Raw genomic sequence first — 24,052 nt, forward strand, 5'->3', positions numbered from 1 at the left:
GAAGACAGAGGGAAGGAGAGAGACATGAGAGTATGTGTGTGTGCATCTGTATGCAGAGAAAAAGAGAAGGAGAGGCAAAGAGGAGGAGGAGGAAAAAACAGAGTGGGAAGAGGGAATAAGAGAACGAGACAGCTGGAGTGGAGAGTGAGAGCAGGAAAGAGCCAGCGTGTGTGTGAGTGAGAGAGAGAGAGAGAGAGAGTGTGAGAGACAGAGGAGAGAGAGAGATGCAGAGAGAGATAGGGGGAGAGAGAGACTATGTGTGTCAGAGGCTGAGGCAACACAGTGGCTAAAACTGTAGACACTGTACACTTTAGTACCCCAGGAAACCACTTTGTTACTGGCAGACACGATGGGCTCAGCAAGAGTGAGTGCACAGGTGTGCGTTTCTCTTGCTTTGTCTGTGTGTGTGTGAGTGTGTGTGTGTGTGAGGTGATATATATATATATATATAGAGAGAGAGAGAGAGAGAGAGAGAGAGAGAGAGAGGAGGAGAGAGAGAGAGAGGGAGAGAGCAATTATGTCAGTCAAAGCCGGAGATAAAAAGCCAAGAGTAATCTGAGGGTATACTGTCAGTGTTTTTGTGTTTTTCCACTCACACGTCTCTGTACTAGACATGAATGACAATAATGACAATGTGAGCACAGGTGAGCGGTGACAACAATCCAGCTCAGCGGCTTTGGATGGTAGACAGCGGGTTAATGATGCATCGCCAAGTGGTAAAGTGGGACGCATCCTGCACATGGCCCTATGTGGGTCAGAGGCTCCCAGGTGCACGCTCACCAGCAGCTTTAGGCTGTTTGTGTGTGAGTGTGTGAGTAGGTGTGCATTGTTATACATGCAGAACGGCATAGGTTTGTGTTCAACACATTCCCTGCGTCCCTGAGGACTAGCACAAAGACAGTGTGCATTTCTGTACGTGTGTATACATACATGCATACGTACATGTGTGGGTACATGTTAAGACATACACTGACATACACTGACAACAGTGGACTGACCTGTACTTGGTGTGGACCTTGCCCCAATTATAAAGTAAAGCCCAACCGATTTTTGGGGTCAATACCAATAATAGGAAGTAAAAAATTCTAATATTGATATATCGGCAGATACAAATACGGTCTTGCCAGTGAGCCCTCATGTAGTTATCAAACTGTGTGATAAAGATTTGCTTCACCACCAGATGCAAATGTTTTTTGTGCCCCTCTGCTCACTTGGGCAGAATGGGAGGCGAATGATGATATTGCATGATCTAAGGCTCGAAAACCCCTGTCTGCCTTTCTTTTTCCTTTAGTAAGGGTGACGTTCATCCAGCGATGGGCTCAGGTGTCTGTTAACTGGGTTGGAAAAGCAGTCGTCATTTTGAGAAATGGGTGAGCCACAGCACTTAAATTAGAGGCAGCCAGATAAGTGGGTAAGATCTGATGCCATGTTGCAGCAGGGTGTGCATTCAGGGTGTACAGTCCAGTAGATGGCAGAGCTTGTGTGACACAGGTTACGACATGGTTACCCAAGTTCTATAAGCACAGACGGAGACCTCTACCTATGAACCCTGTCACTCCATCAAAGAGTCTGATAGAGGGATTCACCTGTGCTTACCACTTGTGTGGTTACCGTATCGTAGCGTTTCTTCCCAGTTCTCATCCCACTTGATCAAATATCAACACTGTCTCCTCTTGCCCCTCCACATCTCCTATGGACCCACAAGGTATTCTTTGAAATCTGTGTGCCACGCACAAAGTTTTCCTGCCAGAAAGACTGGTAGCACATGGTTAATGTGTAATATCCCTTTGGTTATGTTTGGCCACAAAAACTAAGAGACCCCTGACATTTGATGGGACATAAATTATGATCTCCTGGGTGCAGGTCCTGTGTGTGACCGTCCACTCCACCCTAACCTCCACCCCAGGTGCTCTGATCATCTCATACCGCAACAAATGGGCTTACAATGGAGTTAGTGTAATGTCTGTGCATTTTTATACAGAGCCTAAAGGGTACCTTCTGTGTCTGTATGAGACACCAAACAACGTGACAAAATGGCGGTATTTGACACCCTTGACTACATTGCACTGTGTGAAATGTATTCATATTTAAAGAAGTTTGAACTTCTGGCTTTCTTCTTTGCTTTTTTTGTTGTATCAGTAAAAAGAGGTTCTGGTGGTTGGATTTTGTTTAAGGTGACCACATTTCTGAAATGAAAACCTGGGACATTTCCAGTTCTGCACTCATGGTAATATCGATGAAATAAAAACGAGGGACAAAAGTAAGGTTGGCTACCTAGCTAACATCAATCAAAACCTAAATTCAGCATTTTGATTGACATTAGCTAGGTAGCTACATTTTTGCTACGTTAAAAAAAGCCATCGAACCGGAAGTCCAAAATTCTTCATTTAATGCCATTATGAATCTCAAAGAGAACCTGTTATGAAGAAGATAGAAGAGAGTCAGCAGCTTGTGAGAAGTGCCAGTGCATAAGAAAAAGGTACACCGAAGAGTAAAATGTTAAAGTGCCGCTACTGCATACCGGTGAGTACTGAAGCAAGCACTGAGCTAAGCTAACAAGCTGCTGGAGGTAGATCGTATTTACTGCACAGCTCAAGAGTTGACTCAATCTTCTTGATTAATTTTTGGCAAGAATAAATGTAATTCCCATAATTATTTCCCAAACTATTTTCCAAGATTAAATTCCAAGTAAATATTATCTCCTCTCATATTTTACCCAAATAATCCATTCAGAAAAAAACGGACTTTTGACATCCCCCTCCATTTGAAATCTAGTTTGACTGGGAAATTAAAGATAAATTGTGTAGTGAGAGTATGCTAAGATAATTGAAATCTCAGGAGAATAGGTGGACAAGGTAAAAGTACAGTAGAGCAGCCCTCTTGCCAATCCAAATTACATTTCTTACAAAAGACTTTTATGCCAAATGCATGAGGAAACAGCAGTATGAAAGCTGCCCACCCACTTGCTGCACTAAAAAAAAAAAATCCCTCACGGCTTGAGAGGGACTACGGACCACTCACAGTAAAGTGTCTTTTTTTTCTGAGAATGAAGGATAAAATCACGTGGTGCCAAGGATGTCATAGTTACCATGGCAACACTGCATTCATAGAGTGTAATGACAAGCGAGCAAATGTGCATATACAGAAGTACACACACACTTACACATTTAGTTTGCACGTACAATGTAGATGAAACAAGTGCCACTTAGAAATTGCCTTGCTCGCAAACCATTGAATTCCCGTGGCTCAATGAACCCCCTCTCACAAGTTCACACACCTAATGTACCTAGCCCGACTCAGTGCTGTCTGGGTCGACAAAAACATTCAGTGCACAGAAGGTTAAAGAAAAGACAAAAAAAGAAATGAGCTCAAACACAAAACTCAAACGGAATGACCCAGTTTGTAATTTTTAAATCGCTGACATTGTGATCAAAAGCTCCAAACTTAAATACGAAGGAAGTATGATATCAAGTGGGTTAAAGCGCTGTAATTTCTTCCTCTTCTTCTTCTTCTTTTTCTTCTCATTATCATCACTCTTCCTTTGAATAAAAGAGTCCACTAAGGCCAGCTCCCATTGTGCAGTTTCACTAATGTGAAGGCATTAGAGGCAAAGCATTGCTTTTCAAAGGTTTATATGTAATGACAGCACATGGTTGCTGCAAAGACATAGAAACAGTATGTCTCAGTAACTATGTATCCGTCTTTTACACACTCCCAAAAGGACATCTACAGTATATTATCCACCCCATCACTTTAACTCATACTCTGCAGGGGAGCAGTTTTCTTTGGTATCTCTATCATGATGGCTGATGCCTTTAGATATGCTTGTCTGGTCTCATAGAGCGATGAAATAACTCAGGTAGCAACATACATAAGAAGAATGTAAAGACTGAGAGGAGCTGACAAAGTCAAGGGCGACACAGGGAAGGTAAAACGCTGTAGACTCTGTAAATAGAGCAAGTACACATAGGTGTGCACGTGTAGCCTACAAACAGACACACACAAGCTTAGCCAGTACACCTGTCCTTTCTTGACTTTCCCTTTTGCACGCTCCTTTCAGCCCTGTATCCCTGGGAATAACAACTTTACTGGACACTTCTGCATCTCATGAGTTACATCCAATGCCAATGTATTGGATGTATGTGTATGTGCCCTTTAGCTAAGGGTGTGGAGGTTGGGTTGTGGGTTTGTGTATGCTGAATCAGATTTTCATGCAGGAGACCAGAGTTCGTCTCCTGTCACAGATCAGCATCGGAATGCTTTTTCGTTTTTATGAATCATTGACAAAAATGACAACCAAGCGTGACCATAATCTTAAAGAGGCTATAATCAATATTTCTATGTAAAGAAAGGATAACATGACTGCTTGCATGTGACTCGGTGACAAACACACAGAGAATTATGAGTATTTTGTATTACTGTTCTGGTTCACTCTCACTGCTCTCATGGTCTTAGATGGTCATAGACTTCAGCTCTCCTTCATATATTGGGTTTTCACATGAACGATAATTTTCACGCTCACTTATATAAGTGGTTTGACAAACCGTACTTCAACTGGTCAAGACAAGCTCATGGTTTTCTCTACAAACATCTGGGGCCGAATTACTCATGGATGCCCCTATGGTAGCTAAAACATGAACAAGTGCCTCTAGGGTGCCCTTGTAGTGGAGAAATGTAATAAAGTGTCCTATAGGGTGCCCTTCCACCTGTCCTTTCTGGGCACTGGTGGCCCAACGCATACAGCTGGTGACCTTTTAATTTCTTTCACCCCTGTCCCTGAAACATCCTAAGTCCCCTATAGGCTGGATGTATACAAATTATGTACACACAAAAACCGTGCGTACACCTTTCCCCACATATAAACTGGTATTTACAACGGAAGAATGTGCGTACCCCATGCTTACATCGGACCAAGTGTACACACGTTTCTCATGTTAATGTTTTTCTCCAGTTTAACCTACTGGTTGTTATGTTTGCTGTCTACACCGCGTTCAGTAAGATGTCACTCAAAGGCGCCTGTATAAACTTAACTTTAAATTATTCATGAGTGATGAATTTTATCATTTTTTTAATAACATTAATGATCTTTTCATTTAATCCTGTATTGTGAAGCCCTTTGTTAAGTCCATCTCTACACAAGCTCAATAGAATAACCTTTGACAATCCACTAAAAATGATTGAAATATTATCGCAATGACGGTTTACAGGTACATGTACATGCACTGCAAATGGCCACAGGCATGCATAACGGTCAAGCTAATCACAGCTGTTGCGATGCTCTCTGATGCAACACAATCAGTTCTACTTTTTCTTTTTTGCCATTCTTCTTCTTACTGACAGGTTTAATGAGTGGTGGAGATGTTTATGGGCGTTTATGGATAATTGTGAGGGTGGAAATGAAGATGAAGATACACGTGCACCCATTCCACAATGATTGAGATTGATAAAACAGTATCAGGCGTGCCCACAGTTTCATAAATCTCATGAAAATAACTCTTATTCTTATTTGTCTTTGTGCGTACACACAGTTTTAGTCATGAATCCACACAGAGTTTTATGGATCTGGCCCCCGGTCTTTCAGCAGTTTCCATGACATTCTTCTCGTTCTATCTTCTTGAAAAGTATATGCAACCTAATGAGCCTCGCCATTTACATGTGTATTGTATGCAGGTGAACACAAATGGGGCTCTTTCTATATGGTATGCTACACAAGCACATACAAGCACACATGCAAGCAAACAAAAGAGCAGTGTTTAGAAGGTGCTGGTACTCTTATGCATGAACACACAGGTACAATAGCACATGCAGGCTGTATTGTTAAGGAAAGGTTGCTATTCTAACAAATACCAGAGCCCCTGCTCCAAAAACACACACATAAAAGACAGTGAGACAGTTTTGCCATATTTGTAAGGGAAAGCCTTGTGATACGAGCCTGTGTGCTGACACTGTCTGGCTGCTCATGTGAAGACTCTCTCTTGTCTTGGGGAATCAGAAGTAGGCCGAGACAGTGGATGTGCTCATTTCATACACCATCACTGTGGATCACAGCCAAGGACATTCTCGCTTCAAACTGCCATGCTAGGGAATTTCAGCCATAAAGTATTAATCAGATTTTTAGCAAAATGGGATTATAAAGTAGATACAACACAGGTCAGCTTAACTGTAATCGATGTAGCTAAAATACTGACCATCTCTAAAGACACTGTTAGGCCTTGGCTTCAGGGCTTCAAACTCAAGATTTGGGCACATTAAAAAAGCAGTTAATCATGAGAAAATGAGCCTGAAGTATATTGTGTATAAATTAAATATGAGTAAGCTATAATGAAATATACATAAAAATAGCTTGTCCTAGTTTTAAATCATGGAGCGACAGTATAAAGTCGATGAATGGTGCCTTTGGTCTGTCTTTGGTGTCACTCAGGAGCTAAACTTTTCATCCTTCCCACTACAGTGTAAACATGGTGATGTGAGGTAATATAGGAAACCCTAATAAAATTATACTTTTTGGTTTTTGTTTGAACAGCATGAAGCCAAAGCTCAGCCAGTATGTTTACAGTCATATGCAAAATACACTCTAAATTAACTTCTCATCACTATTCTTTCTAAACAAACATTGCAAATGTTTTGCTTGTCTTAAATGCAAAATAAAAGTAAACAGAGTTGTTGCAAATGTAATCAGCATAAACACGTCAAGTCACGTAAGTTCACCGTAAATCAAAAAACTTCAAAGGACTTCCTGGAGAATATGCCTACCTAAGTCTAACTAAACTCACAAAATGAACGGTATGAGACACTGTGCAAATAAAAACCATGGAAGTAAAGCCTCAAACACAATGGAGAATACCGAAAAAAACACACGTCATTTAGAAATGAAATACTGCATCCTAGCATGCCCAGATGGATGTGTTGTGTATTTAAGTTCGCCTGATCTTTTTAAATAGAGGAACACTCCATAAAAACCTGCGTTAAGACTATGACACACATCTAACCATCAGCTCGAAAGGTGGCACTTAAAAGATTGCAGCTCGAATCCCTCACAGAGGATGACTGCAGCAGCCGACTCGGATTTACGATATACATCTTCACATCTGTTTATTGCTCACATTAGTGAAACTGCACAATGGGAGCTGGCCTTAAGTATTTTCCAATCACTCATGAAAACTTGGCATAACTCAGCTAAATACACTGCTCTTAGTTAGCTGTTTAAATCTGACATTCACACAGTAGTCAAAGACTTTAATGTCCACATTAAAGGGAAGGCAGAGTGTTATTTGCTTCTGCATATTCACGTGTTTCCTCTGAAAACGTGTCAAAGTAGCCGACTATGTCTGACCGGACCACGGGAGCTCTGATTGAACACAACTGATTAAGTGATGAGAGGGCCGGCCAAACACGGCCAGAGTGGGACCTACGGTAACACAGCATCCGGGACCCACGGCTGCCAATTTGACGACAGGGAATACAGAACCAAGTTGGTTTTCTTCCCGGGTTTAGCTCCTGGCAACCCGGGTTCTAGTCAGCTAATAAGTTGTCATAAGAGGCTGAAACATGGTGGATGAAAGTAAACATTGTGTTGATGGTAAGAAACTATTACCAAAGTAATTTACTGTATAGTCACTGTATCGTTTCCCCTGAAGATTGATTGATGGGTGGATGGCATGGTGTTACTGGTTGACATTGGTTGGTACAAGCTTATGTAACCAAGTATCCAATATATAGTTGTTTAGTCCTGTAAAGTCTTATTTTTTAGCTTTAAGACTGAATTCTTAGAAATTAATTGGATGGTGAACTAACAGTGCTTGTTACTGCTGTTCTGTTTTTAAAATGGCAGATGCAAACAAGGCAACCCCCCAGAAGTTTTATTAAAAATGTAAGATATCCGCTTACACCAATATTCCCTTTTCATGTTAAAAGGCAGGATGTGAGCTGAAAGGGATTTTATACTTTTCAGGCTGCGCTTTCATTCGGCGAAACGTTTCACATTACAGGTAATAGGTCTGCTCATAGTCTGGTTTGACTTTTATTCATGAGATACAGCCTTGTACAGTGGGTTCCTTGTAAATATTACCTTCTCTTTTTTTTTTAATCACAGATGCCTCATCTCATCAAAACCACTCCTGATAGCATGGCATGGCCTTGAGCTCCTGAAAGAAACAAACCACATGTGAGACTAATACTTTAAATGAATTTTAGGATTAGGCTCTCAACACCCCAGTGACATGTCTTTCAAAGTGCAAAGATAACTTGGACTGTTTTCCAGCACAAAAGCAAATACTTCAGTAACTTTTCCACAGCAGTGTGCACTCACCAGATGGCATGTCATACTGGTCGTTAAATGAAAGCAAGAAAGCATCTCAACCTGTTGCTTTAGAGAAAAGCTGCTCACTGAGAGCGACAACAACAGGAAACATGAGGCTGCTGCTGCTGCTGCTGCTGCTGTGTGGAGGGCTGGCCTCACGGTAATGACTGGAGTCAGGTAACCACCGGACACACCGACTCTGTTCCTCCTCGCTGACGGGCTGTGGCACGAAGGAAGGCGGCAGAGAGCCCTTCCCTGGACCGCTTCACTTCATTTTTTTTTTTTTTTTAATCAATGCTGCGACTTTTCCCCCCGAAACAAACTTTACAGAGCTGTACAAGTTTGCTAAATGTAACGACGTGTGTTCCTGTGGCGGGCGTCGTGTTTCTGGAGCTGGCTCATCGCAGAGGCTTCTCAGGTGTTCACGGGGAACTTTGTGTCGTCTTTTATTCTTCTCGCCACATCGTTCACTGAGCCTGAAGGACGACTTCTCACTCTTTTGGGGTTTTTTTTCTTAAAGTCGTGCGTCCTCCACGTTTTCTCCTCGCTTTCGTTTTCCTTCTTCGGCTTATTGGACTTAAAACATCAAGTGTGAACAGGTAGGTGTGTTTCGGCTTCACATTTTTCTCTCTGAATTTTAATAGCCTACAAGTTTTTGGTGTACGTGGTCGGTTGACACCTTTTGAAACTGGGCCAGGGGGTGGAAGTGAGCCCAGCCAGAGTTAGACAGCCCCAGCAGCTGTTGACTTGTCTGACCCCTGTTAAAGCATTGCAAACCAAAGAGTCATTTATTGATTAAAAACCCTTTGGAGTATCATTTGGCTGTGTAGATAGCACTATTGACGTTTTCTAACACTCCTTGTCTTTTTAAACACTTACCCCAAAAATACACTTTGTACTTGGATAAAGACACAGTGAGTTTGCAGTCACCACCTTATCATATTGTAGTTTTATCTTAAAACGTATAATGATGTTTGCACAGTCGTGTCATGTGTTCCTTCTGCAGGTTTTTCCCCTTTAGAGGTTTTATGGGTAATTAAGTTCAAAAGCCTCAAGTCTGCAGGGCATTTACAGTTTGTGATTCTGTGGTAAAGATAGTGGTGCTATCTTTCTGACACTTTGCTAGCTGCTGTTGCAGCTGCATAACTACAAACACACCCCACACAGGCAGACAACACACACCATGCATGCAAGACCTAAAGTTTGGAATATCAGATTAACCACACGTTTGCTGTATGTATGCCTCACCAACTAACTAGGGCAAACAGCTTTTTCATCAGTTTGAACTACACCTAAACTAGATCTGTGTTATGGCTTCATTAAAAAAGGGTTAGTTTCTGCTGCTTAGCATGCAGCTGAGCATACTTGATTTACAAGAAGAGACCCCAGCAGGAGCTCCTGACATGGCTCTTCTTCTGTCAGGCTGATGAACTGAGCGCCTCGAGGCCATATCTAGGGGGGTGTTACTCACCTCAGGCTTAACTCTCAGGAAAAGAGTAACTATCTTGAGGGTTTGTTAACAGGCATACTTGTGCTTGATGTTTCAAAGGATGGTTCACTGCTCAGGATGCATGTAAATATAAATGTCACAGCAGCCAAAGAAGCGAGCTGATCACAGATCAGCTGTTTTATGACATAATAAAAAGGCCAATCACTGTCCTGGCATGAGTATGAGATAACCTTTAGCTGTCTCTCTCAGACAAGCTGTCTTGCTCTAAAATATGCAATCAAAGGATGTATAAAACTTTAAAGAAAAAAATGAGATGCTATATATAACATTAGCGTTACCTTAAGTGATCTTTGCACAGGGATAAGATGAAAGACTAGAGTAGAAAGATCTGCTGTCTGACTAATCACAGAAGGCAGCAGCTTTATGGGTAATTAAGTGTCACCATACACGAACAAAAGATAAGAAGAGTCAACATTCAGTGGAGTCAAACCACTGAAAATGTGACAGCAGCGTGACAAAGTCAAACTTGGTCTAAAATATATCATTCCACTTCAGCAGACTGATGAAACCAGTGATGTGTGGGCATACAGCTGATGTATCTTAAGCTCTTTGACATTATTTGTAACTAGGATTGCAACTAACTTTTTTTTTTCATTATCGATTATTTTCTTGATTAATCGATTAGTTGTTTGGTCTTTAAAATGTCAGAAGATGTCGAAAAGTTAATCATTGCTTGAGTATTTGGAACGTAAACGAAATCTATTTTTAAATTCAGTCTTTTGTTGTGTTTTTAAACATTGGCCAGAATGAGCTATTTGCAGATATATTGTCTTCAGCGTGTATGTAGGCTGATAAATGATCAGTCGGCCTGTTTGTTGCTGTTCAGCTGAAAAGTTTCTTTTCTTTTTAGCACACAAAATATAGAATAGAGCCCAGATCGATGTGCTGCTGTCGTCATTTGCAAACCAGTTTGGTTTTGATATGAATCTGCAAAAATCTAACCAAATGCTCAAAGAGGAAGGGAGAGACGGGTAGAGTGGGCGAGGTAGCTGTTAAAGACAGATAAAGGGCAGGAGAAAGTGTGTGGTCGTCAGCACCACCAATCAGCGGGAGTTTTATCTTTTCAAATCGCGTTGAAGAGAGCAGGAGAGAGTCAGAGACTGACAAAGCGGAGGGAGATTAAAAACAGAAAGATAAAGGGGAGGAGACAAAAGAGTAGCTGGGAGTGATGAAACCCACCACTTCTTTGCTTGGAAAACTGGGTGACGGATGAGTTTTCAGCAGGAGGGAAATTCCTCACTGCCTCAGTGCCCCCAGCATGTCTGTCTGTCTGTCTGTCTGTCTGTCTCTCTGTCTGTCTGTCCTTAGTCGGAGTGATATACAATTTTAACTGCTCTGCTCTGCATTTGTTTCTCTCTCACATAGTCTTTTGTCATCAGAAGTGAACACCACCTTAACTGCACATTTCCATATTTCAACTAAGCTTTTAATGGGTTGTAAAGTATAGCCTGGTTTATGGTGTCCCGTGAGCATTATGTTTCAATGTCAGAGTTTCACAGCTCTACCTTATGCTCCCTGTCTTAATGTCATGTTGCCACCGCTCCAACTTTCTGTGTGCAGACTGCACAAACACACTGTGCTTCAGGCTGTTGTTATTATGGCTGTCCAGAAGATTAGACTCAGATGCCAGGTGAACAGAGATGGTTCACCTGGAAACAACAGATGGCCACACAGAATGTTTGTTTTTCTTTTAGTGGTAGAGGGACAAGAAACAAGTGCTAATTTTTTGTTCTCAACTTTATTATTCTCATCACAACTCTAAGCCAGGTTTCCATCCAAATGTCAACCAAATTTGAACCAAATTTCGAGAACATCTGCAAAAGAAAATGTGAATGAATGCTTGCTTTCATCCACCATTATTATGCCATCATTAGTAGTTGGTTTATCGAGATAGTAGCTGACACTTTTCCAGCCGTCATTGCAGAAGAAGAGGGCGCAATGAAATGACATAATTAAATGAGAACCAATCAAACCTTAAATACTGAAGAACATCATGATACACTTGTCTGTTTCTGCTGAATTTCGCTTTTATTGACTACCTTTCTCACCTCAGCCAAGTATAACATTTCTTTTGCAATATTTTTAGGATTTATTTGCATAAAAATACACTCAGGTGTTTTTAAGAGCAAACTGAAAATTTGCATTAGAAATATGTTGGATGGAAATGCACCCTATACCTTTTGTTCCGGTTAGGATTACGAGGGGATCCTTTTTTTTTCATCAGCTTCTATCTTAAAGGGTTATGCCAGCAATGACTTTGACTTTAAGTCCCTATTATGGGTCATCTCAATAATACTGCATGCAGCACCTCCCACAATGCAACTGGAGAGCCTCTGTCAATAAACCCTTCCAGATTTACTTTTTCTCCAAGTTAAGATAACCCTGATGACATCAAAATTACATCACCGGGGTCATTTGCCTCAGTCTATAGACCAAATTACAATTACATTCAACATAATTCTCTGTTATTTCAGTTTAGTCACTTTTCTGTTAACTGAAACAACACTAAAGAAAATGACAGCTTGTTACAGTTACAGCTGAAAATGACAATAGAAATAAACAAGTATGCTGGTTTCACATGTCTCCGTGATGCAAATCAGCTGCCAGTTGTCTACTTGGAAGTTGTTGACACAGTGATTTGGTCAATAGAAAGCTTCTCTCCAACCACAGATCTGTTTTTATCTGACTGCATAGTTGTCATAATAATGAGTGAACTGATAGTCATGTGTAAAACGGGTGTACTGCCCCTTTAGTATTGCAGTCTGTGTTAGTGTACCATGTGATGGATTCATTTTCAGTGTTGAGATATATTGAAATATTAAAATTGTGCTAGGTTGCTCCACAATGAGCTCACCTGGCCTACAGCATGTTTCTGCTTTATGTCACCATGTCAGTCTTAACGCACCCGAGGCACCGGCCACACCCCAATGTTCGAGTGAGAAGTCTAAAATTCAGCAGCTCGTCCTTTTGTTTGTCCTCTTTTCCTTGTGTCTTGTTGAAGCACAGAAGGCAGTTTTCAGACAGCGCTCTTTAAATCATTCTGCTTGTGTGTCAGTGTGTGGTATTCCTTTCATTTAAAATAATCTGTTGCTGACTGAAAAGACTCAGAAATCGGTTAAAGAGGGAGGAGGATAAGAAAACATTCACCATCTCCAGTTCACTTTGTGTCTATTATACACATGCCCTTCTTTTGACTCCAGCAACAATGTTTTAATCAAGCAGACAAGGATTAGACAGTTAAGTAATGTGTTGTGGTTGTGAAGGTAATGGTCTGAGGAGATAACTAAGAAAGACCTGAGCTGCTTTGACAATATAATATGTTAGCTTCCCAGCTTCACATCTTTCTCATGAATTACTCTTTAAGGTCTGGTCTTACATTACAGTCTCCATCAAGTTACCTGCTCTTCAGTGGCTTGTAAGAATGAATAAGCTTTAAAACCTGTATGAAACCTGATTTTCTGTTGAGAATCAAAATCATGACACCAATAATATGAACACCTGTCAGTATAATACAAGTTAGTGATGTTCCTAATGACATCAGAGATGATGTGTGAACAATTCAACCTCAAGACATACACAAATACACATGGCCGCGGTTGTGAGGTGACAATGTCTGGTTAGCCATCGAGAAGAAACCCCCGCACTGTACACGGTCGGAAACAATTATATGAATGGTGTGTGAGTATGTATTTTAATTGCTGGCAAACCACGAGTGCACATTGGAAATGGGATATGCTTAAGGGTACATGCACCAAATTGATTGAACACAACAAATCATTAATGGATGACAGAACTAGGCCCACGTTTCTTGGTGTGTGTGTATCTTGTGTGTATGAGAGAGGAAGACATGGAGGTGTTTGCACAATTTAGTGGTGCCAGCAAGCTGTCTAATGTTCCACCTCCTCCCAAAGCTGCAGTTAATGTGTGATGTTGTTGTCTAGTCAGTTAAATGGTAATCGCTGCCAATTCACAACTCGTTTGGAAGACAGTCACCTGTTACTGAATAGCTCGAATTGCCGATGACAGATTTACATCCCACACTGAAGTGACCTGATTTACCAAGCCTGTTTTGTTTGTGTGGTTTTGGTAGCTGTGGTTTTGTTCCTAGCCCTGGCAGAAATGCACGCCGCATATACAGTGTAAATATCCTTTAAATCAGCAGGGGACTTGGGATTTCTTTACCGTTTCTATTGCTGCTCACAGGCAAAAAGTCTGGTCCCCCTCCAGTTAAAAATGTGTTTTTGTTCTTTCTCCTACAGTTGAATGTTTGAGGTTTACTGTGTAGGATGATGAATATGCAGAGTTTGACTAGAAGGCTGTTTTCACATTCATTGCTGAAATTGTACATTTTCTCTGTGCTCACTGAAAATCTATTTTAAGAGGCGGGCCTATGGGCATGATTTGTGACATCATAAATAGTTTGGAAACCAATCCTGATCTAATATTCAACATACACAGGTGTGATGTGGAAACTTGAACACTGAGAATGGACTTGGACGGTGAAGTAGGAGACAGAATTTTAATGAGGGAGAAAAAGAAGGTGCCATTTTAATATTAATCATCATTAAAAATAATCAATTCTTTACTATCTAATGAATGCATTTGTAGATCACACATTAAAGGCCATATCCATGGAGTAGGGTAGGGATTTTGATGATAATCATGATACTTAAGAAGTAAATGTTGATATTGTGTTAATAATACCCATATGATAATATCGTGTAAATATCCAGAGCATCTTGAATAATTTTCATTTCTTTCCGGTCTCACTTTGTCATAGTAGGTGGAGGTGTTGCTGGAACGTTGAAATTTTCTCACCAATTTATTAGCCCATGACAACGCCGGTGTTACCCGGTACAATGGGCTTTTTACAAGAAAAGACACTGACTATCTGTAGACGGCTGTATTCATTTACTGCTAATGCAAACCAAACCTTTCCTACAGCTACTGCTTCAAATTAAAAGCACTTAACTGGCAAAATACAAGTTAAATTGTATTTTGAAGTAGGTTAAGCATCTACAGAGCAAATCAAGTCATTTTTGGCATTTGTTGACAGCAGATCAATTTGAAACACTACTCTGATTTCATGACAGCCCTACCAGTGAGAAGCAATAGACCATAATTGTAACACAATAAGATGAAGCCTTGTCAGACTGTATAAGATCACTTTTTTACACAACTTAAGGAACAAGCATGGAGTTTTCAGTTGCTATAACCTTTTTTTCTATATACATTGGTGTCCTTGACATTGTTTTTGTCTGCGCCTTTTTGGTATATGGGTTAAGAAACATGTGGTCACACTGTTATCTGAAGTGTGCTTTTAACAATGTTTGCAGTCACACTCTTATTGTGTTTGATTTGTATTAAGTAGTGGATGCAGCCTTCAGGGTTCATGCTCTAGCTGTACACCAGGCAGTAATACTTCTGACTGAGACTTTTAGCTACCCCTACTTTAGAAAATCAGCTGTACAGTCTGCTTCATTCTGTATCTGTGATCAGTAAAGTGTCATTATTGCTTTTTCAGTCATGTTTCAGTCAACCAGTGGTGACAACAAATAGCCTATTATTTGCCTGCCCAGGTCAAGACAGTGTACCTTGAGTTTCCTAGACGTGTTTATGACCTTGGTGTGTTGCCTAAACCCTGAAGAACACATCGTGTTTCCGCAGAGAGAGAATGCATTCTTCAGTAGCAGCCTGTTGAACCTGGTTCAGCCGTCGAGTGAAGTGTGTGAAGTGCTGTTGACCTGGTCCTTGAAACCTCACAGTGTACAAGTGTATTTGTAACCAGACGTGTATGAAAAATGTGTTTTAGTTTGATAATTGAATGTTCAGTTCATTTTAAGTCACTTCAACAACATTTAAGACTGGCATGGAAGATCAGACATCAAGTTGTCCATGTAGACAAGTTACTGTTTATCTAAGCACTCCCACTGTTACAAGAGGAGAGTGTATTATGAACAAATTTTGCTGTGTACTTTGTACATAATTGGCAAAAGGCTGGTATTTCTGTCAAACATTATTTTCTCCACCAAGGAGGTTATGTTTTCACCCGTGTCCATTGGTTGGTTGGTTGGTTTGTGAGCAGGATTACACAAAACCTGCTGGACGGATTTCCATGGAACTTGGGCGAGGATGGGTCTCGGCCCAGAATAGACCTGATTAACTTTTGGTGCAGATCCAGGCCAAGGGACGGATCCAGGAATTAACACACTTAAAACAGACAATACCAAATGATTTAACTACGTAGCCTCCTCAACCACACTAGAAGCACAAAAATCAGGGAGAAATGATGAAATAATCACAATCTGAACACGTTAACAACATCAGGCAGGCATGACGCTCTGTTTCTGGAACGCTCCCAGTAGGATATGAGGTCACATGGAGGACGAAACAAGGCTTTGCACACGCCAGGTGACAGACGTGCCCAGTGGATAAAGGCAGAGAGTGATAGAGGGCTATTGAGTTTGATATTGGATTAGGCCTGATTGAATTAAAGGGACTGCTGGGCCTTGGCAGGGGTATGCGCTACCATCCTAGTTTTAACAATGCAATAATGCCATTGGGTAATGTGGGATTGAAGAACTCTCTGTATAGTAGACAGACACACCACCATTTAGCTTGCGGGAATGATTAAAAATCATTCAGTTTGAAAAGAATATTTTGTTCCATTAAGATCAATTGAAAATCAATTGAAGATCATAAAGTTGCACACAGGCCTGTTACAAAATAACAAAGGCACAGACATTTAAAAGTAATATTAAAGAAAGTGTGGGTGGCAGAGAAGCGGATAAGGGCAGATGTAAGTGAGAGAGACATGAAAGACAGCTGAGAGCAGAGCAAGAGGGGAAACCTGATAATGATGGGGTAAATCTAATAGCATACCCTGTATCTTTATAAAAACTCAGTGAATATAAAGAGATCATCAGATCTGTTAAAAATGAATATAATTCCCTTTAAAATCGCTAAAGAGATTAAAGTTAACTGAGATTCGAATAGTTTAGCAAGATATTAATCGGAGGGAGCAGCATTCATGATCTTTTTACAGCTTTGGGCTTGTTAGGCAAGATACTTCATTTAAATAAGATATGAAATAGGAAGGAGGTTTTGCATTCTTATTTTATTGTAACAGAAGTCTGGTTGCTGCCCAACGGAGAGACATTGAAATTGAGCTAAATGCGGAGGTGAAGTCAAATCATTGCATTGATAGTGTTGATGCTGCTATGAATGGGATTTTGAGCATGTCTCTTATATCAGTATTCCTCAGTGCCATCAGTCCAGCATCAAACACGTCTTACATTTGTGTTTCAAAAGTTATTTTGACCTGAATTCATCCGTCATTGCCTCCAATCACTATAATCTCAGAGATCGTGAACAGCTGCTGGTTGAAAGACGAGTGTGTTGTCTCTAATTTGTGTAATGATGTGCTGGAGTTGAGTTTGTTTAGCCACAGTTATAATGAGGATGGAGGAAAGTTAAACATTACGGTGCCTGACTAGACATTTACAAAATGACTGGTCACCCATGTAGTTTAGATTTACACAGACTCATATGAAATGTTATGTTAAATCATGTCTGTTGAGAGTTTACTTTAGTGTACCTACAGATAGGGCTGGGCAGTATATCAATATTATATCGTTATCGTGATATGAGACTTTATATTGTCTCTGTGATGCAGCATAAGTGTTGTCTTTTCTTGGTTTGAAGGCTGCATTACGATAAAGTGACGTCATGTTTTGAACTTACTAGACTGTTCTACTTGTTCTAATACTTGCCTTTACTTACTTAGTCATTATATCCACATTAATTATGATTATTTGGTCAAACATGTCAAACCCCACCATATTGTGATATTTTTCTCGCCCAGTCCAAGCATTTATGAAGCACTTTTGAGGAGATTTCCAAATATCGAGATATATATTGTGTATAGCAATATAGCTGAAAAATATTTCAATATTATTTTAAAGCAATCTTATATAGAAATTGGCATTTAGTGCGATTTGGCGCCCCCCTCAATTTCTGAGTGCAATACCACTGTCATAAATTCAAATCCCAGCCGCAAATTCTCACATTCAAGAAGCTGGAACCAATAAATGCTTGACATTTTTTCTTAAAAAATAACTGAGACGATCAAATATCAAAATAATTGGCAGCTGATTTTCTTCCAATCGACTAATCAATCAATCAGTTAATTCTTAAAGCTCAACTACACGTACATGTGTAATGTTGTACTATGTTGTCCCCATGTGTGTGATTCTGACTGCAGTGTGTTATGTGAGATGATGTGTGTAATCATGACTGAGCTGCGAGGCCCCGCAGCACACAGGCCTACAGGCTTTTGACTCAGTGACAATAGCCAAAATGTACCGAGACTGGATTACGCCAGTCCTGCATTCCTTTCCAAACCTGTTGGACACAGGCACACACACACACACACACACACACACACACACTAATCCTGCGCACACAGACAAAGAAATCACTGAAGCAAGCCAATACATGTCTTACTCATGCTTGTTCAAAGTGCAAAGAGAGCACTTACCAACAAGAAGAGTGGAGGAATCAGAAAACTCACCCTGATCATTAAATCATCAAGTATCACAATGAGAGACAGTTTCTCTGTGCTGTTCGTGCACTGTTGTTTGCTTACTTTTGAATAAAAAAGTCTTTCGCCATTCTCGCCAAACAGAAGTTCCAAACAAGGCGTTTTTCTAATTAACTGGCGTCGACTGTAAACCGGATGCAGATTACACCCTTTGTTTAATGCAGTCCATTACGCTGTGAGAATAAACCACCTGTCAAAACCATCTTTCCATTAACACAGTTGAACTTCCTCTGAATGCACAGCCTGGTGAGTGATTAAACCACAAGCAGCTCGAGGGCAGAGCCACTTTGGCTTCATAAAAAGGTCACTTTGCTGTTGTTTCACTGGCATTTTGCAGGTGCACTATGCCTCTTAAGTGCTACAAAACGGCACCTGAGCCTCCGCTGTTGTTTTTCCATGCGTCTGTCCAAGTCTTTAGCTCCACAGTAACTCCTACCTCCATTGAGCCTAAAATCACATCTAACAATTTTTTTTATTGTCCATTAACACGTTGATTATTTTAATGCTTAATTGGTTACTTAGTACATTGTAACATCTAAAATGAAAACTATCCCCATCACATTTTCCTCTTCAAATTGCTTGTTTTGTCCAACAGTCCAAATAACAAACATATCTTTATTCAATTACCAGTAATTAGAAAACCAGAGAAAAAGCCAAATATCTCCACATTGGAGAAGCTGAAACAGAAAATGTTTGACATGGCGATATAAATCTTAATAATTTGAAATTTCCTCAATAGTACTCCATAAATGTGAGGACTGGGTGACAAAATCAAATATCACAATATTTTTGACCAAATATAACAATGTCGATATTGCGACAATATTGTAGGGATTACTGTTAGTACTTGCCGGGGTTTGAGAATTTACTTGTGGTGGTAATGACAGGTGGTACATTGTGTGATGGCGTGTTGTGTGACAATGTGAATGAATAACTTTTTTGGCCTATAAGGTGCTGGCCATGTAGAGTTTATGATGTATATCCTACTGCTGTAGGGTAAGGGGGAACAGTCAGCAGTCCTTGGCTCTGGAGTCTGGAGTCTGGAGGTCACGTCTTGATTGGCTCAATATCAACTTCCAAGTTGAATAAAATGTTCATGTCTTACATAATTTTAAAATTAAGCTAAACAGCTGTGGACTGTCACACGGTTCCATACGACAATGAGCCCACGTAGAGCCTATGTATGTGAGACATTGGGCATATATTTGGCAGCTACCAACAACAACTGGGCGGACTGTTCTGTTGCATGTTACGTTATGTAACATGGGTATAATGACTAAGTGGGTAAAGGCAAGAATTAGAACAGTCTGGTAATTTCTTGTTACTTTACTGTAATGCAGCCTTTAAAAAAAAAAAGTCTTACGCCATGTCACGATATAACAATACCCAAACTCTAAGACAATCTATAGTCTCACATCATGTTAACGACATATCGATATATTGCCCAGCCCTTATTTATGCTTCTTACTCTCTCTTGCAGTCCGTAAAGTCAACTGATTTTACAAATTTTTAAAGAGAGATTAATATAAAGCCAGGCATGTTCCTACAGCTAATTGTGTAGAACAGTATCTACTCTATCAGATAGAGACGGGTTGTATCAGATATGCAATAATGGATAACTTGATTGTGAAATTCTTTCTGAAGTTACTGTAGGTTCATTTTGCTGTTTAAGTTTCTGTCACACAGCCAGCCTTGTGAAACCTCTGTGCATGTGTCTGCATGCGAGACACCGACAAAATGGAGACTGGCACATACTTTCAGGTGTCGCAGTGTGAACTTGATGTGTGTCTTTGAGCTTGGTTTCGGTGGAAATGCTGGCAGAATGTTTATGTTGTGTCACAGCCTCAAGTGTCTCGTCAGGACTTGTCAGAACAGGTGTCTCAAACTCTGATCCCCCGCTTCACATGGCTTCTTCTTGTTCGTGCTCTCTCATTCGTATAAAACCTGCAGGATTTTCCATTTCTATGAAAACATTCTGTCTTATCTGCCTCTTCTTCATTTTATTCTCACCCTACATTTTCTCATTGCGAAGGCTTTCTCCCTGCTCTTCATGACTTGTCTGCGGTGGGGCAGGTGAGGCAGGTCAGGAGGTATCAATCTTGTATCTGTTCATGTTTTTGGAAATGGTTTTGTTTGAACAGGGACTCTATGAAGGAGTCCGCAGTGTTGACCTTTTACTTCCTTTGCTGTTTATCCTCTGCTCTCTCTCCAATTTTATCGTCATTTGATGCCATTACGCAGAGACTTGACTAATTACAAACTTTCTGAGATTCCCTAAAATTACAGGTACAGGTTGAGATGTTGTTTATACAGCATATGTCATGAATGACACTGGCACTGTTTACCAGACTTAAATATAATGTAAAAAAGCTATAATGACATTCGGTTAGAGGAGAGAGGCAACATTGCCCTCAGCCACACTGTCTCTGTTTCACATGAAGCCTCAGCTAGCCTGTAATCTTCACTCCTCTGCAAAGCCTAACACACACACACACACACACTCTCACACACACACACACACACTCTCAGACACATAGAGGCTGCATTCCACCTCAGGGTTAAAAGCTGTTGTTTCGCCTCTTATCATGAGCGCTAATACGTGCCTCAACTGTCTGTGCCCAGTGTTTGAGGAGATAAAGCTGTAGATAGAAGAGTTCATGAATGCCAAAACATTGAGAGCACAGTGATTAAGTCAGGCGGTCTTACAGTGTGAGGGCAACAGTTGATTACCTATTGTCTCCGGCTGTGAAGTCACACGAGGACAGCACTGAGGGAGTGCACATGTAGAGCTGCACAGTAAACCAACATGTTGCTATTACTGTGCAACTGTTATGTTGGTTTGTTCTGAAATCATTTTCAAGATATTATTATGGTACTTTTTTACTCCATTTCCCAACAACCCTTTTGTTTGTGTGTGTATGTGCGCACAAAGGCCATTTTAATTAATGTATGAATGGCTGACATCACCACAATGATGAAAACTGCAACATAGAAAGTAGGGCTGCACAGTACATTGTTTTAGCATTGCCAAGATATGCAAATTGAAGCTGCTGTAAACACTATCGTCATTTTAGCTCACTTCCTGCCCATTTTGCAGTTAGCAATCCCCTCCCTCCTCTCTACGTCACCACACTTGCACGACCCCTTTATTTTTTTCGAGGCAGCTCTTTTTGCCTTTCTTTTCTTCAAGCGTTTTCCTTCGCTCTGTCTGTTTGGAAGTATAAGGCATCACTGGGAGCACTGGAGTTGGTAGCTAACCCTGCTCCACCGTTGCTGGTAAACAGGAGAATACTGCTTTGCGCATTCAGACAGGACTGCCTCTTTATAGAGTTGTATGTCCTGATTGGATATAGTGGGCAGGGATACAAGAAAATGTCTTTTCTCTTTTGCTGCGCGAGCAGTAGGAGGAGAGACATGGGTTACTGACCAAACACTCTATAACAGTGATTACTGTTGGAGTATAGAGCTATTTAACACTTATGTTGATAAGAAAATAAATCTTACAACAGCTTTATTATTTCAGATGTGTTTTTTGTGTTTTTCTTTTTTCTTTATTCCTTCTTTTTTGGGGGCCCTTTGTGGTTTAAAAATCTATCTCTCTCATATTTCCCTTTGAAAGAGGAACTCTACACAAAATATTTTTTGCACAGTACTTATAACCGTATAGATTTGTGCTTATTAGCTTATGACGCACAATTTAACATGCAACACTTGTCTAAAAAAAATTTTTTCACTTCAAAGTGATCTTGAATGTTTCTTCTTAGTTCAGCCACTCATCCCTTTCAAACAGTCAAATAATAGGCAGGTTTATCGCGTTTATGTTTATTATCCTGTTTTAATTTAACTGACTGACCAAAACTGAGCCATTCTTGGAAATGCATACAGTTAAACCAATGCAACAATATGACCTCTTCACAGTTGGATTGAATAGATAATCCTGCATGTTAATTATACTCAGTGGGCCAAGATGACTCATGCACGCTGCATAGCACATTATTCTGCAGCTTCACCATGCATATGTATGTTCCAGATGACCGTGTTAATCTCTGTAGCCCCTCTGCTGATTTGATGAGTGGATGACAAGGTTTTACAAAGGCCTCATCGAGCTGTCACTTTTGATCTGCTGCTCAGCTTAATGGCTGCGGAACTGATTTTCTCACCCAAAATCCTTCCAGACTTTAATATTTTAAATGTATGAAGCAGATGGTGATTTTGTCATGGCCAGTGATCAGAAGCCTGCCCATATTGGAAACCACTCAGAGGGCAAATATCAAGCAGTATGAAGCTATATACAATGTTAAGCTTCATGTCACCCATCTGTGTGTTTATACTGATGAGATAACGACTTCACAAACTGCATTCTGACAGTAAAGACAATCTCAGTAAGCACAGTAAGATAAGCCTGGTGGATTAGGTAATCGTACTAAGATTTTCTCTTGGGATACTTTTTCACCTAACTTGTTCAGTTCTATTCAAATGTTCAAATGTATATATGTCTGCAAATAGTTTGGTAACCATAGTTATAGGTAGGCTCATAAGCACAAGATTGCAGGTATCTATATGAACAACAGTAATCTTGAATGCTTAATTACTTCCTTGTGACACCACAGAATATGAATAAGCACATACTGTAATGCATACTGTAATAAGGCCATGTTCAGACTGGCATTAGCCCTGCATGAAAATAAGCAGCCTCCTTATTTATTTGAATGAGGCCAGTGCGGCGGTACAGCAGGGGTGCCAACACAGAGGGCTTTGGCAAAATTAATGCATGGTCATTTGGCAAAGAAGTTCAGTCTGGCTCAACTCTTGCTGGACTGCAACACTACGCTTCAGTGGCCAATCAAATATGTACAAGTGCACATTGCCGGTACTGTAGATTACTTTGGAACACAAACAGGGACTTTCTGCTGTTTGACTGACGATCGTGATGGCAAAAGATGAAATAATTGCGGCTACAAGTTGAAATATCCTGTCTCAAAGTATTAAACTGCTGGGCAGTGTTTTGGCCTTTAAACTCAGTGTTTATTTACTCAAACAGGACTGCATGGATGATTTTTCATGTCTCACTGGTACCTGAAACAACACGTCTCCCACTGAAGCATGCAAGGCTGTTTTTAGTCTGAGCGACCTCTAAAAAGTCCAGTTTGTAGGAGAGTGTTATAAAAACCTAAAAGTCATACTTGAGAAATATGTTGAAATATTACTTTGGTAAAGGTAAAGGTCACCCATACAAATAGTACTTGAGTAAAAGTCTTAAAGTAACTGACATTAAATATACCTAAGTATCAAAAGTATTTTTCTGGCAACGAATGTTCTTCAGAATAAAAAGTACAGGTAAGAGTAAATTCTGGTCTACTGTAGAAACATGGCAGTGCAACATGGGGGAGTCCAGTGAAGTGCACCCCCCCTCTGTAGATCTAAAAGGCTCATTCAAAGTTGACAAAGATTCTTAGTTTCAACTGATTATTAGCTAATGAAAACATAATGAACTGCAGTTCCTAAAATCTGAAAATTAATTGCGTTTTTTGCACTTCCGGTTCCAAGTCAATGGGTTTTGAAAATGGGTTTTCAGTTTAATGTCTGATGCCTTTGGTTGCCACAGGCTTGAGATATTTTCACGATTTGATCTACGACATGA

General features: G+C 40.3%; 1 protein-coding gene across 1 annotated transcript in view; it reads left to right on the forward strand.

Annotated features, from left to right (window-relative positions):
• Positions 1 to 8,809: 8,809 nt before the first annotated feature.
• The window catches only part of palm3 (paralemmin 3), a 38,915-nt gene continuing 23,672 nt past the window's right edge, over positions 8,810 to 24,052 (forward strand). The window contains exon 1 of the mRNA XM_073468626.1: positions 8,810 to 8,898. The gene's annotated coding sequence lies outside the window, so the exon portion shown is untranslated. The remainder of the gene's footprint in view (positions 8,899 to 24,052) is intronic.

The sequence above is a fragment of the Pagrus major genome, chromosome 1 (assembly GCF_040436345.1).
Source record: "Pagrus major chromosome 1, Pma_NU_1.0".
NCBI lineage: Eukaryota > Metazoa > Chordata > Actinopteri > Spariformes > Sparidae > Pagrus > Pagrus major.